The 14,341-nt window shown below is 48.0% G+C and overlaps 1 protein-coding gene across 2 annotated transcripts in view; it reads right to left on the minus strand.

The window, feature by feature from the left end:
* PIAS1 (protein inhibitor of activated STAT 1) overlaps window positions 1-14,341 on the minus strand; it is a 1,034,011-nt gene that overhangs the window by 922,923 nt on the left and 96,747 nt on the right. The gene's annotated exons all lie outside the window — the stretch shown is intronic.

The raw sequence follows: 14,341 nt of genomic DNA on the forward strand, positions 1-14,341 counted from the left end.
GCTTTGATGACAAAAACCTACTTCTATTATTTATGTGTACAGCGCCAACTGCAATATAGAATTACTTTACAGCGCCCTGAAATGCACAAAATGTGTCCTTGTGGGCCATCCATCCAAACAGGAGACCATTTAGGGTGGTTGAATGACATGTACATGTCCCACCATTGGCCTTGTGTGCCAAATCACTGGTGCAATGTTGACAGCCATCTTTTTCATGCAACATCAACAGAAACGTCCAAACTATCTGTTCTCAACTAGCACTCCTCCTGGAAGATAAATCCCTTCATAACACCTGTGGATTTTGGGACCATGGTCCAGGCCGTGGTAATCTCACCACAAGAGATAGAACTCCCTGCTCACTGAAATCCCAGTGACGCACATCCCACCTGCCCCCTCTCAGGATCGTTCAAAATGTCGCTGCACACCCCGCAACATGAACTAAGCAATTGGACCACATCACTTATCCAAATAAAGGAATTAAACTGGCTATCCATGCAGTGAGGATACCATTTAAAATTGCCTAGATCACTTATAAGGCACACTCTGGCTCAAAAGTCCACCCTAGGCCACAAATCGCATAGGCTCATGTGGGACTGACTCCTCTGCAAGCCTGATCAGTCTGGCTACACTTAAAAGCAAATAAAAAGAAGGGATACAGGCCTTCTCTTGTTACAGCGCAGCCTACTGCAACACCATTCCGGTCCCAATCAGGACCACTCAAATGCACCGCCAATTCAGAAAGGAATTTAAGACTCTGCACTTCAGAGAATAACTAGAATCACTTAGGACCTGCTACCCGTAGATATGCGCCACCCACCCTGTAGTATTGTTCTACAACTACTATAACCTCCCCCTTCGACCTACCTCTGATCACACCAAATCACTTGTAAACAGTTAAATGGTTTTCCATTCCTAGCAATGTTCACACTATAAATAGAACAGAAAGCATTTTTAGCAGAAAACCTGCTCCCCATTCCGCTCTCTCCCCCACCATTAGGTTTTACGATGGCTGCATTCCTGAGCTCCCAATGCTCACACCAGCAACACAAGACAGGGGCGCAGCCTGTCATCTGACTGCCACCCCGCCCAGCCCCAAACTTATGGCAGGAAACATCAGTACCACTCCACATGCAGTTTAGATTGCATTCTTTCACTTCACTACAGAGGCAAGGCATTTTCTGTTTACTATCCTCCATAATATTGGTGTATTTGTAATGGGTGTATGCAGTGCGTCGATATATGCAAATTGCTGGCCTGCAGAGATGGGCGGAGCCTCTACGTTGGCCCAAAGAGACCTTTTGTCAGGATAAAGTATCAATTCTGCCCTAGATTTCTGGAACTATATACAGTGAAATACAAAAAACAAATACCGAAACTCTTTCATAGAGTTTCTTCTTGTGCTCGATAAAAGGGTATACGGGTTTATTTTTTTTAAACCAACACTAATGTGATTAACTTCACTGGCAAAAGGGCAGCGGACTTCAGCTACTAATAGCACTCCAGGCACAAGGAAAATAAAATGTCAATTTAGAGAACGAAAGGAGTGGTTTATTGCAGAACTCCAAATTATCGTGGTTTAAAATGAAGGGGCAGTAACCGCTGTAGCGTAAATGAAAAACTGATAATTATTCTATCTGGGGTGCAAGCAACAAACGCCACGGCAACTGAACCAGCCATTCAACTCACTTCCCGACTCCAAGCCAAGGAAGATTCTCACCAAGTCATGACCATCAAGGGTACCTTCCCTCAGCTTAAATCTACAGCTGTTCAATACAAATGTCCAACATTTCCCTTTAGCGAAAAGTTTTCAGCAACAAAATGAAAAAAAGTCAAAACAAGACTTAAGATATGAGCCGACATTTTGCCATGTTCTTACATTTTGCCATGTTCTTACAAACACCAATATGAGAAGCTGGCAAAACGTTTGCAGATGGCTGAATGGATATACCCACAAAAAATTAAAAATAAAAAAAACTCACGTACCTACTCCAACTAAACACATGGCATATCACAACCATTCTCCGGGGTTGATATTCTCTCCAACACTGTACCCATTTGTGAAGATACTCAACAGGAACAGTTTACAAGTGAAACCCCAATGACAAGCCGAGAAGAAGATTAATGATGTCGGAAGCAGCAGTTTGGACAGCATTATTGGAGCAGGATCTGTGGTGGTGCTCAGACCCCTCGAGGAATCGGCAGGGATAACCATGCCTGCACCAGTATTATTAATACATCAGAGCACACATAAGGTTGGTACATGTCACTTTTGGCAGGGAGGGCCAATATCCACCCGTTATGTCGGCTTGGGGCGACCCATGGTTGCAGTTTGCGATCCGTCATTGATACTCGCTTTCTCGTTCAGAGGAAGCGAGTATAAGCTGCAGCGAACACACGTTTGGCAGCGCCGTGCGCATGGGATGGAAATCAATCACACATCAATACAGAAGCATGGGAGGAACAGATTTTACACACATTGCTAACATGAATAGTGATGCCTCCCATCGTTTTTTTTCTTCAAGTCAACGACACCTGCATTCAATGCCAAACTACTGTGGCTCCATCCTCCCACAACTCCTACTGAAGCAGCAAAGTATCTACATTTTTCATGCCATTCGTAAACTCCAAAGAACCAAAACAATACAAGCGCAATAAGTTACAATTGTGCTTTTATTTCATGTGGGCATGCGTTTGGAACCCACTGATGCATTTTATTCTAGCTAATAAGGGCAACGCCATCCCGAGCTCGCAGAAATCGTACAAGAACAACATTTTTCTCCACTGCTGGAGATTTATAGAGCCCAGGTGCTGGCAGCTGCTACTTATGGAGCAGAACGTTGGGGCCATTCGCAAATCTCCAGCATGATCAACGAATATATATATTTTTAAACTGGTACGCTCTCCTGGAACGCACACCTATTGAAGGCAATGAACACTTAAACCTTTACTCTACTGTGCTCATGTATCATACGATTCTACCACCAAGTACAGAGACACCCTAATAGAGGAGGTGGGTTACCAGGGAGCCGGTTCTCTTCCTTGATTTAGGTATAGAGAATCACATACGATGCTAAATTGAGGAGATTTATGGGTGAACCCAAAAAGAATGACAGAGTTGTAAACAATGGGTTATTCATGCACATTTTTGAATGATAAGTGATTGTGTCCCTCGACAGGACTGACAAACAAGACTAATGGAAAAATATCTTTTATTATTAGGTAAATAAACAGTTTCATAACACCCCATATTTATAACCAAGACTGTGAACTCCTTGTGCCCTGGATAACCAAAAATCACACAGATCTTTTTCCCTGCCACCTAAACTAAGAGGCTGTACGCCGTAGAAACCTAAAACCTTGTTTATTCTCATAGTGTTCGGACTTTACATGAGGCAGAAGATCAATCTTGCTGTATCAAATTATATTGGTTCTGCTTGGGCCATGAGGAATAGAAAAGTAAAGAATTGACTACATTCTTTTGATTGGGCATCTTTAAGTTATATTTATTTCATGCTCGATTTAGATATTAATTAGGCTGATATTGCACTTCGCAATTGTTAAAACATGTTATTTTTCGCAAGTGAGTGAGCTGCGCTTTTACTGATAAGATTAAATTTGTTTATGGACCATGTGTCAATCTTTGTGCATTTATTCATGCTACTTTTATGGTTCACCGAATCATAAAGTAAAGTGAGATATTACAATAGGAATGCCTGTGTAGGTTTGATTCATTTATTTGCTTTTAGATTCATCTTTTTTTTTTACCCTATATTGGATCTTGCAGAAGTTACTGTGCCATGTTTATTTAATGGCCCATGTTTAAATGAGGAAGCAGGCACAAATATGGTGAATTTGAAAACACAACTCCTCCTTAAAAGAATCTGAAATCTCAATCAGTGGACTCAATTACCTCAGGAAAAAGGGTGGACGAAAATACTGCAACATTTCTCAAGCCAGCACTACAGGCAGACTCGCACCCGATTTGATAGACTGTGGACCCTAATGGAGGTTCAGTGAACTAGGTGCAAGTCAAGTGCTACACGCATAGTTCTAAGCAGAGCAATGAGCTGAAGCAAGGATGCTTAGGACAACTTTGCTTTGGCACTAGCGGGTGCCAAACAGACTTGCCGTCACCCACTCAAGTCCATGTGAAGGAGGGTGTATGGATCCACAGAGGGTTTTAAGAGACAAAAGGTGATGGAAATGTGTTAACATAAAAGCTAGCCTAAATGAGCGCCAACGAATAAGTAGGAAGCACAAGAATTCAGAAACATGTGTATCAATTGAGGATATCTCCCAGCAACAACCAGTAGTATCAGACTGTTATCACATCCTGATGTTCGAGATCTTATACTCCAGTTTCTAGTGCTCCTAGTTTGGGGAAGGTGGATGAAGAGCACACCAATGACAATGGAACTCTAGTAGATAAGATTCATTTTAACCGGAGAATATCAAGAGCCGCCACTTGCATTTGCTCAATCTCAAGTCGAGTTACTTACAACCACCGTCATAGTAGCCAACAAGCATTTCCCAGAACCTATTTAAGAGTTATTGTCTTCTCCCCCACCACCCACTCGCCAAAAGGCAGTTCCACTAAGGTTTGTGATGACTTCAGGCTAGCTCTTCAAGTGAGGCAACAGTATACATGCACATGGTTGAAAAAAGAAAGATATGTTGGCACCCCATATCTTGGGCAAAGCTTGACATTGCTGAAGTTGTCATTACAATCATTGGATTATTTTTACTATACACAAGGTAGGTTTACCATGTAGCACATAAAGGTGAAGACGGAGACTTGCAGGAAAAGGGCAGGTCTTCTCCCTCAACCATACAAGAGGAACACTTGGCATGACCGGCTGTCTCGACGAGGCCTACAGCAAGTGGAGACCACGGGTATTCATGTACCTGCTCACTGGAGGGGACAGTCCCTACTAATGCTCTTCAAAAACATCCCGGTGGGGAAGTGCAAAATAAACTACTTTCCTTGCCCGTTTAGACTCAGCAACCAAGTCTACCAACGGCTCTGGACATGGTTTTTTATAGCTTCCAAGTACAAGCAAGCTCAACTGATTGAGGGGCTTTGAGCCACCATAAGGACCTCAAGCTCCCTTAGACACTCACCATCTGCTGTTGTGCCGCTAACTAGCCTCATCCCATGCATGCGATCCAGCAGTTCGAGTCGATCGCCAATGAGCAGTACAGCATCTTTTCAGCCGACTCGAATAATTGAAGCCGTGGACTCCCCATCACCTGCCTGTTCCTCAGATTCAAGCAGATCGCTGCTAGAAGGCCACACAGCATCCCTCGACGTCCGCGATCCATTAGAAACAGAATTGAAACGTTTGAATGCAGCCTATACCGGTTTAAAGCACCTAGAAGCCTGGCTCAAGACCGTTGTGCCCAAAGAATACGCATTAAAAAGGTATTTAAAGTGGTTCTGTACACCTGGCCAGCCTCAAAGGGCCCTCCTAATTAAAATGGTAGAGTGGGGGTCCTATTAAAGAGCTCTTCAGTGAACTTGAGTTGCTGCTGAAATGTGCCTATGCATCCCCGTTTTCAGACCCAGAGTGCCTACTTGCATTAGAACGTTTCTTTGGTATGTCTCTTCTCTTACATGGGTGATATATAGGGTTTCTGGTGTGTGTTGGTATGATTAGTCTAAAGCATCATACTTTCATAGAAGCTTTGACATTTTTTTTGATTTTGGTACTACAGTACTATGGTGTATAGTCCGCCTCTGTGCTAGCTCACATCTCTCATGCAGAGTATAGCCTGTGCTCTGCCACTGCTACCGTAAATGGGGCGAAGAACATTCTACTGGTGAAGCTGCGCCAGTTTCACCCTTGGAATCACAGTTGATTAGTAGTTGTGAGGGGCCGAGTCGGAGTTCCTCCATTACACATCCCTGTACTCCTACAGAGCAGTAGACCTTTCATCACATCCACCTTGGTTAATTCAAGGGAACCACTCAAAGGGGCAGCAGATCAGTTTCTATAGCAGTGCTCTAGAATTACTAAACTACTGTACAGCTTCAATTGAGGTTATTTGCCTTAAGTCAGACCCTTCTTGTATAGTAAAAGTAGAATGTAATTCAGTGCATATTTTAAAGTACTCCAAAGGAATGGATGGTGGGGTTGCGAGACTTAACAAATGGTGGTTCAAGATGGTGTACAGATCACCAATCCAGTCATAAAAGAATCCCAACTCCTCTGAAATATGCAGGCTAGAATGCCCCCAAAACAGAGATGCCTTTGCATTTGCTTAATTAGCTCAGGGAGTTATGAAGGTGGCGAGGGAGACAGCTTAACCCATTCCTTGAATGACTTCTAAATTACACACAGGCTTGGACATTAATCTACCATTTGGTGGGCTCAATGGATGCAGAGCCTACTCCTTCACATTAAAAGTAAAGACCTTTTTACAAGCACCTTTAACATTCTTCTGTGTTCACCCTACCGCATGTTGACTCAGGGTGGAGTGGCTGGACTAAGGTTTATGTTACTTACCTCTAACCTATGTTCTCCAGCATGGTTCTGGCAGGGAGGGTTCACATGTGAATCCATGCCAGACCCATGCTGGAGAACCATAGTTACAGGTAAGTAACTTAAACCTTTTCCGGCATGGGGTCTGGCATGGATTCACAGGTTCTTGAATAACTACTACATAACAGTACAACATTACACAACCATGGGAGGTGGCAAGGCTACACAGAAGCAATGAACTCTTACCTCTGCAGCAGACTCAAGTCAAGCGGACAGGTTGTGTAGCACTGCTTGGCAGACTATGGAATCCTCCCAGGAATCCCCGTCGATGCAGTAGAACTTTGTGAAGGTATGCATGGACCTCCACCTTGCAGACCTGCAGAGGTCCAGCAGGGGCACACCAGGCAGGAACACTATCGCAGTGATCGCTCTGGTGGAGTGGGCTCTTGGACAGCCGGGCAGCAGTCGGTTTGCCAACAGATGTCAGGGCGTGATGCAGCCAGAGAGCCACCTTTAAAAATGGAAGCCTTGGACAATGCCTTCACATGGTTAACAGGACCAGAGTTCATCAACAGTTGTGAAGTCTTCCGAAATCTATGTGCGCGTCATGTAGACCTTCAGGGCACAAGCAACGTCCAGCGAGTGCAAGGGCCTTTCTACCAGCGAAGGTTTCGGGAAGAAAACAGGTAACGCCAAAAGCTCGTTGAGGTGAGAAGGGGAGTGCGTACGCAATACCAGCCTTGATTCTTGGAAAGTCAGGTACGGTTACTTGCAGGATAGGGCCTGGATCTCATCTGCACATCTGGCAGAGATGATGGCCACAAGGAGAGAAACTCGAGTGGGGCCTGATGCATATGCTCGAAGGGAGCCCCCACCACGCTCCCCATGACATCATCAGAACCATGTTGAGTTCCCATGCCGGTGCAGGAGTCTTCATCGGCAGGAAAGATCGGAAAAGTCCTTGGGAAAAATCCTTCACGAGTCTCTGGAACCAAAGCGAGGATCCTCCCAGGGATCTGGTGTAGCGGGAGATTGCCACCAGATGCACCTTGTCGGAGGCATGCGCCAGACCCGCCTTTTCCAAGGATAGCAAGTATGGAAGGATCAGTGGAGCCGTGACCCTCAGAGGGGTAATCATCTGCAAACAGCACCAAGCAGCAAAAAGCTTCCACTTATGGCCGTAGCACTTTAAGATCCGCTGGCAACTCATAACCTCCAAACTTTGAGCCAAGCCTTGAGGCTCAGCGTTCCTGGCTTGTGATAAAGGATTGCACCTCCCTCTCTGGTGAGAAGATCTGAAACCACTGGCAACTTGACTGGAGGCGACACAGCCAGGCTGAGAAGTTCTGGATACCAAATCTGCCTCGGCCACGCCGGAGTGATGAGTATCATCTTGCATTGGCACGGAGTGCGTTGATGACTCTTCGCAGGCGAGGGAAAGGAAGAAACGCGTACGGAGGCCTTCCCACGGGAAGGAGAGCGTGTCCCCCAGGCTCCTCGGCTGCTGTAACTGCTGGCAAACCTCTGCATTTGGAGTTCCCCACCGCAAACAGATGGATCTAGGGTCTGCCCCATTCGACCAACAGGCGGTCCACCTAATCCTGATGGAGCTCCCACTTGTGGCAGGACCGCAGTTCCCTGCTGAGAGAGTCTGCAATGGTATTCTTCACTGCTGCCAAGTGAAGAGGGACGAGGAACATGCCCTGTCCATCGGCACAGTGCCACAAGGCTGGGAATCTAGTGCCCCCATGCTCGATGTAGAAAATAGTTGTGGTGTTGTCTGTGAAGGTCCTCACCACCTTGCCTTTCAGAGATGGTAGGAACGACTGAGTGCCCAGAACACTGCCCGTAGCTCCAGGATGTTGATATGCAGATCTTGCTCCTCCAGCAGCCACATGCCTCTGGCGTGTAGACGTCCGGTGTCGCTCCCAAACCTTCCAGGGAGGCGTCCATAGTGACAGTCTCCTGGTATGGGGGTTTTGAAATCCCGTACCTTGGGCGATGTTGGCACGGATTCCCCACCTGTTATTGCCCGTCAGAACTCTTTGTCGAGAGGGATTGTGTACGTTAAACTTCCAGACAGCTGTATCCAACGGGCGTCCAGGAAATCCAGTAGGGGTTGCATCTGCAATCTGCAGAGAAGGACAAAGTAGATGCAGGAATATCATGCCCAGTAACGACTTGACTGTCCGCACCGTGGCAGTCTTCGCCGACAGCCGTTGCACCTTCCCTTAAATGGTTGCTAGCCTCTCCTACGAGTGCGACGCCAGGCAAGACACCATATTGAGTCTGGTACCTAAGAACAGCGTGTTCTGCAATGGCATTAAGCAGGACTTCGGACAGTTGAGGCAGAATCCCAAATCAGTCAATAGTCAAGACAGTTGTCTCCATGTAGTCGCCGCCCAGCTCTTGCGAGTGGGCGCGTATCAGCCAGTCGTCCAGGTACGGGTATATGTGTATGCCCTGTAGACTTAAATGGGCCACCACTGGTGCCAGGCATTTCGTGAACACTCTTGGGGCCGACTTCAAGCCGAATGGTAGGGTCCTGAGCTGGTAGCGTTGGCCCTGCACCACGAAATCTAGAAATTTCCGATGTTTGTGAATGGGGACGTGGAAATAGGTTTCCTCCAGGTCCAACGACATCAAGAAGTCTTTTTCCAGTTGGCCGAGCGTGTGCTGCAACAAGACCATCCTGAACTTTCGGGACTTTAGGTATTTGTTCAGACGTCGTAGGTCCAGGATGGGCCTCCACCCCGTCTTGTTTCTGACTAGAAAGTATCTGGAATAGACTCCGTAGCCCCAGAGCCGATAGAGCTAGTGCCCCATCGCCCCTTTTCATAGCATGACTCGTACTTCTTCCAGCAGCTGAGGGATGTGCTGCTCCTAATGGGGGAACTGGAGGGACCCACAGACACCTGCGATGTAACGCCAAAGTGTGTCGCTGGGCGAGAGCATCCAGCACCCATCTGTCGGTGGTAATCTTTCTCCACCCGCTGACGAACCACGTCAGTCAGCGTGCACGAGTGGGGGCCCAACGGCCCAGTTCAGGCTTGCTTCGGCGCCAGCACCCTGCAGGCGACAATGCTGTCCTCTGCTACCGTAGGCCTGGGAGAGGCCTCTGTAGGCTTCTTGCATTGAAGATTGGGAAGGCCGTCTGTACGACATGGAGAACCCTTTTGAAGAACTGCTCGATTTTCTCCTGGAGGAGCGAAAATTAGACGAGCGGCGCTACTGGAGAGTGCAGAGGGAACAGGTCGTCTCCGTATCCATCTTTATGACCTTCCCAAACAGGTTTTCCCCATCGAAGGGCCTGTGCCAGCACCTTCGCTTGGACCTCCCGATGGAAATTAGGGGCTTTCATCCATCGCGGTCGACGAAGGCAGACACCGTTCCCCATTTGCCGGAACCCTGCGTCGGTGACATCCACTATGAAGGCGTGATCGGACGCCACCTCCCCTTCATGGAAGAGAGCATGGGCTTCTATCTTACTATCAGGGAGGAACTCCAGGATTGGTCCTAGCTTGTACCTGAATTACCAGATGTACCTGGCCAGGATCGCCATCACATTGGCTGCCTTGATTGTGGACGCCGCGCTGTAAGTCACCTTCCCCATGGCGTCCATCCTTTTCCCCGCACTGTCCGAAGGGACCAATGATGGACAGGTTAGCTGGCTGTTTTCTCACGGCCGCCGACACCGTGTCCAGCGATGGATACGACCTTAGGCACTTTGTTGAGGAGAACCGGCAACCTATATTTCTTCCCCAGCCTATCCTGCTTGGCTGGAGCTGTGCAAGGGTTCTTCAGGGCCAGTTGCTCTTCCCAAATATCATCAAGAAATGGCACTGCCATGATAGTCTTCCTCTTGACCGCGCGCCTTTGATACAAGAAGCCCTCCCTTCTGGTTACCTCAGGCACCAGCTTGAATAGCTCGGAGGCCTTGGCGATCATGGAGTGGAACAACCCCACCTCATCCGGTGGGGAAACCCTATGTGGGACATCCAAATGTGGCTATCACCGTCTGCTGCGATGATATGCCGGTCATCATCCGTCATCGTGGCCATATCCGTACCAGTGTCTGGGTCTGCTGGGGCTCGACGTGGTGGAGGAGGATCATTTGGGGCGTCAGATGACGCTTCCTCCTCTTCGGCAGAGGCTGATCGGCGACCACAGGTACCGGTGCCAGAGCATTCTCATCTAGACCTCCGACACCAAGGTGTGTAGAGATGATAGAATATCCAAGGAAATATCCCACAGCTGACAGAGCAGGAAAGCAAGCCCTGCGCTCTAGTATATGGATGACCTTGCAGAGCTGTTTTTGAGGCTTCCTGCCCACCCCTCCTTTTCCCCTCTCTTTGAACCGGGACCTGGGCAGATTTCATCCCTTCTGGTGTGCCTGAAGACTTTGACAAAGTAACTGCAGTGCTGTCGTGCCTTAGAGCTAGTGAAACTTTCTGCACCGTGGGAGCTACCCTCGTAGAATCAGCGCCTGTAGCTGCCATGGTGGTAGTAGAAGCATTCGACTGAGTCGCCAACGAGGTCTTTGCCTGTGACGGTTGAGCCTGCTTGGGCTGGGCAGCCTTCTCCTTGGTCCGCGTCTTCTCAGATTTCTCCTGTAGCTTAGCCCAGGTAGATGACTTCCGCTTTGAAGAGGAGCTTGATGGTAGGCTGGCAAAGGAGGCGGAAGGTGTTTCTGATCGCACCCTATCCATGTTGGGACCCACTTCAGCAGCAAACCCGGTGGACTCAGTCTTACACATCTTGGCCTCATCTTGGGCCCACGGATGAGGTGCCCTCAAAGGATTAAGCAGACCACTCCTCAGACCCGCTGGTCCTGGACAAGGCATGACCCTGCTTAAAGCATGGGTTAGAGGCCTCTTGTTCGTGTTAAGCATGCCCCCAGCCTACTATGCCCGTCCATCGTTTTCTTAGAGAAACCGAGGCATATCTCAAACACTACATCCTTGTGGTCTGGGTGCAGGCAGTAGGGGCATTGTAGGTGCTTGTCATCCACAAACACATTCCATTGCCAGTATTTGTGCAGGGTCTGAAGAGGGACCTTCCCTCCTTCTCCTATGACATGGTCGGAGGGCGCAAAGTAGGCCTTCTGGCCATCTAGAATCTTCCATCGAAAAACAAAAAAAAAGTACAGGTAGCTTGGAGAGCAACTCGAGGACTCCCAGCACTGGAGTGTGGTAAAAATCTGAAGATGGCTGCCAGAGGTGGGGCTTCGGGAGAGGACTGTCATTGAATGGTGGGGAGTATGACCCAGATGACTGACTGGTTTAGAGGAGAAATACAGTTTTAAAGTGTAACAGTTTTTCTTTTGCCGGGGATTCCCAGCCTGACGACACAGATTATTCATGAGCATGTGAATTCATGCCAGACCCCATATGATGGAGAACTTGTTCAGCAACTTGGGCCAAACCAGATGAATTGAAGCCAATAGTGATCTCTGGGCCTGTGCCAGTGGGTTGAAATTTGATAAAGTACCTTAGTGAACCATTTAAACTTTTTAGTTGCATCGCAAAACAATACACATATTCAAAACCAAAACATGAACCACTTCCCACAACCCACACCTTCCTGCTACAAAAAAACACCAGAGTTGCGACCAGCGATTCAATTCAGGGATGGCCATGAACACCCTAAAGGGGCGAAGAGGTATGACATCAACAGTGAACTCATTTTCCTTTTCACATTTATTACAGACTTTCCAAGGCTTTTGTGAGCAACCGGACCATTTGTACGAAAGCCTCAAGTGCCAAGCTAGAATGTAAGCCTTCCTGCCCTCCGGATAGGGTAGACAAATTAGCCACCTTCCTTACCCCCGCAGTGCCTGGCAATATCCCTTTTGCTCATGGCCATGGTGGTTTGTCTGCCCGATCACCCCCAAATGCTGAAAAAAACAAGTTTAGTCTCGAATACTAGAGGCAACCCCCTAGATCATATTCGGCTCATCAGAAATCCCACTCCAGGATGCCAGAATTCAGGACAGGACACTCACCCTAGTGACGACTGTACTCCTAATTCAGACCCCGTACTCTTACTTGGAGTTGCCACTCGCAGGTACAGGACCTAAGCATCTCGGTGCTTGTCCTGGATTATATGAACGCAGAGTACCCTATGAATGGGTAAAAAGCATTAATTGCCCTGCCCTCCAAAGGGATCGTCCGAGCATCCAGGATATTCCAGTACCCGACAAGCCAAGAGCCAAATTTGAGGCACTTGAGTTGTGGGGAGTCGTAAAGGCATCTGTAGGCACTTCCCGCCTCATAAAGAGGTCCTTCACCACCTATGAGGCGCTCTTACTGGACAGATCCCTCCAATCTGCGAAGAGCATCCACCTCTGAAGTCTCATATACAGGAAGGTGGAGGGCCTGCATATGAACGTTCAACTGAATGGCCCCTTCCACTGCAACAAGCTGCAATGCCCTGGTAGCACATGGCTTGTTCAGGAAAAACATTGGAGTGGTATTGTCCTTTAAGGCCTTTATGCAGGACTCCTAGATGATCAGAACGGAGGCCTTCAAGACACTGAATGTGGTCGTCCTAGAGTTCCAGATCATTAATGGGAAACATGCGTCACTCTGAACCCCACAAATCGTGAACCCGAAGGTAATCCACAGTGGCTGCCCAGAGCTAAGGCTGCGATTATGGCCCAAGTGGGGGAAGGGAACTGAACTCCCCCCACAGCCACTTCCAATTGAGATCTGAGCCATCACTCCACCACCTCTTGGCAAGGTGTAAAGACAGTGGGATCAGAATCAGAGCTGCCTGAAAGTGGGCTGCGTGTGACTGGACCAAAGCCAAATAAAGCTGGGTCCTAATCCGCTTGAGCCGGTCATGCAGCACATACAAGACGCAATACACTAAGGAAATCAACAGTCTCTGGAACCACCAGGCCACGGTCAGAGTAGTTGGTAAAAAAAAAAAAAGCGGGCATGTCAAAAAGTATGTCTCGTTTCCTCCCCTCGGTCAGAAAGACCTTGGCCGTGGCAGAATCGAGAAGGAGGCCAATGAAGGTCAGACTCCAAGTAAGCATCAAGGAGGACTTTGCTGGTTTTACCGACAGATTAATGTGAGAGAAGACTGAGCAGGTTCAGAAGAGAGGCCTCGACCAGACAAACCAGTCGTTAAGGTAAGGGTAGACGTGGATGCTCCCTGCCTGTGGAAGGGGATCACTGCAGACAGTTTGGTTAAGACTTGCTTGGTCACGTTGGGCCCAAAGGGCAGAACCCTGTATTAAAATGGACGCTTTGCGAGTGAGTGCATGAAGCGCTGTTGCGAGTTCAAAATCGGACATTCAGATAGACATCCTTTAAATCAGGACCTAGCATCCGTAGATCTGTGTGGAGAAAAAAAAATCCTTTGGGGCCGGCTTAGATAGACCTTGCAGGGAACAGACTCTCTGGTTACTTGCTTTATTACACTGGCACACTTAGTATATTGAAAAATTAAAGTTCAGAACTCTTGAATGGAAGGTCCATGATTTTGTCAAAGACGGCAGGCACACATTTTTGTAAGCCCCACCCCCCAGTAGACTTGCCGCCTCACTTCAACCCCACAAACAAGCATCTGAAAGTAGTATCTACTTGATTTGCTGCCGATACAAATCCTGGGCAACCCGTTTGGTCTCAGGAAGACCATAGTGAAAGGTCTCTAGCTTATCCACTAGTGTAGATGCGTCAGTCACCGAGGTCCCACCACAACCACGGATTGGCTGGACCCAGCCAGGTCACCCCGTCAGCCTGACGAAGTTGGAAGGCAGACATCTAGTGCACCTTCCGGCCAGGGGTCCAAGACCTTCCCCAGAATCAAGGTCACAGATGGGCCTGCTGAGAATCTTGATTAGAGAGTGA

The sequence above is a fragment of the Ambystoma mexicanum genome, chromosome 11 (assembly GCF_040938575.1).
Source record: "Ambystoma mexicanum isolate Mex_15411 chromosome 11, UKY_AmexF1_1, whole genome shotgun sequence".
Lineage (NCBI taxonomy): Eukaryota > Metazoa > Chordata > Amphibia > Caudata > Ambystomatidae > Ambystoma > Ambystoma mexicanum.